Source organism: Pteropus vampyrus, unplaced genomic scaffold, assembly GCF_000151845.1.
Source record: "Pteropus vampyrus isolate Shadow unplaced genomic scaffold, Pvam_2.0 Scaffold646, whole genome shotgun sequence".
NCBI lineage: Eukaryota > Metazoa > Chordata > Mammalia > Chiroptera > Pteropodidae > Pteropus > Pteropus vampyrus.
In genome coordinates, this window is record NW_011889427.1 from 33,761 (window position 1) to 36,052 (window position 2,292).

Below are 2,292 nucleotides of genomic sequence, written 5' to 3' on the forward strand. Positions count from 1 at the left end.
CATATGATGTTAGGTGTGAGCCTTTCACACGTGGCCATTATAATGTGGAGGCAATTTATTCTGTTTCTTAATTATTGTGAGTTCTTTGTCATGAAAACTTGGTTAACCTTTTTCAAAGCCTTCTTTGCATCGATTGTTAAGATTATGGAAGTTTTCTCCTTCATTTTGTTAATGTGGTGTATCACATAATTGATTTCTCTCTGTTGAACGATCATATGTGATCCTGTTAATTTGCTGTTGAATTCAGCATGCTGATATTTCTAGAGGACTTGTTTATCTATGTTCACGTGGAATATTGGTCATTAATGTTCTTACTTTATTTGTATTTTGGTCGTTAGTGTCCTTACTTTATCTGGGTCATGCTAATACCAGCCCCCTTACATGAATTTGGGAGTATTTCTTCCTCTTCAGCTTTGTGAAAGAGATGCAGAAGGATCGGGATTATTTCTTCTGTAAATGTTTCATGACTCTCACCCGTGAGGCCATCTGGTTCTGGGCTTTGCTTTTTGGGGAGGCATTGGATTGTGAATTCAATCTTCTTATTTATCATCATTCCGTTCAGATTTTCTATTTCTTTATGAATCAGCCTTGGTCGAATGTGTATTTCTAGGCATTTGTGATTATTTTCTAGGCTATGCAAATTGTGAACGATATCATTCTTAGTAGTTTTTAGAATCTTTTTGATTACTTTGGTGTCAACTGTAATGTCTCCTCTTTAAAATAGGATTTCATTTGAGTCTTACCTTAATTTTCTTAGTCAAGCTAAATATTTGTCAATTTTGTTATCTTTCCCAAATCCCAAATCTCTTTTCATTTAAATATATTTTTGTTTCTTCAATTATAGTTGGCATACAATATTATATTAGTTTCAGGTGTACTACATCGCGTTTAGACGTTTACGTAACTTACGAAGTGATCACCCTGATGAATCTAGTGCTCATCTGACGCGGTACATGGTTATTACAATATTATTGACTATATTCCTTATGCTGTACTTTGCAGTCTCATGATTATTTTGTAACTTCCAATTTGTACTTCTTAATCCCCTTTTTTTCACCACTCCCAACCCCCATGTCATTTGGTAACCCTCAGAATGTTCTCTGTACCCACGAGTATTTTTGTGTTTTATTTGTTAATTTTGTTCTTTAGATTCCTCATGTAAATGAAATCATATGGCATTTGTCTTTCTCTGTCTGACTTACCCTGAAGTGGGATTACGGGTCCCTCGTTGTTTCTTGTTATAGCCTTTGTTTTAAAGTCTATTTTTCTGGTCTAAATATGTCTACTCCAGATTTTTTTAAATTTGAATTTTCACAAAATATCTTATTTTATCTTGCTCCGGCCGGCGGGACAAAACAACGCGGGACGAGGAGGAACCTATGGAGGATGAAGGCGAGACAGGAGACACAAAGAGATGGAGGCAAGACAGTATTCTGATCAAGCCTCAAACTTTATTTTTCAGCAGGGATATTTATACAGGAGAAACAAAGGGAGGCGGGGCTAGCTGGCGGAAGACAAGCGCATTGGCTCTTGGATGGTCCGAGTAGGCGGTGCCACACGCCCATTGGGTCTAAGGGGATGGGGTGAGGGTTATTGACAGCCTAAGGGGTGTGTGCTTAGGGGGAGGAAGTGATGAAAGTTAAAGGAAGTAGGAAGTAGGAAGTAGGAAGTAGGAAGTAGGAAGTAGGGCTCCGCAATGTCTGAGGCAGGCAAAACACCCAGTCCTGCAACCAAGCCTCCGAGGCCCGAAGACCCGCGGCTCCCCACATATAAGAATGAACTCATGTGTCTGGCCTACACAATCCCCACTGCACCCCACTGCTTCCCTGGGCCACCTCCAGGACAGCAGGGACGCGCCCAGTGAGGTGCAGTTCTCCTTCCTGCTTGAGCGCGTGTGGGATTTGCTGCCCTCTAGTGCTAACGGAGAGCACGTGCGAGAACCAGGGTCACAGGTGCATTGCAGGCGTCTGTCCCATCTGAGTGTCACTCTCTGTGCCTTTAACTTTCTTTGTCCACTGATAAGTGCACTTGGACTGTAGTCGTCTTGCTGTGGTAGAGCTCTGTCCGCCACAGCCACGCCAGGATGACGTGTACAGTTGGAATCGCACGCACATACATGATGTCCATGTTACATCCTCAGCATCGTAATTGGAAATGCAGTGTGTGGTGTGACGCGGACTCACACGGGTCACTGCTGAGTCTCCTTCTGATGAGTGCGTCTGTGCCGTGTGAGTCTGCGCACCTGGGGAGGGGTGTTGGAGGGTCCCTCGTGTCTGGGCTCTACGAGGAAAG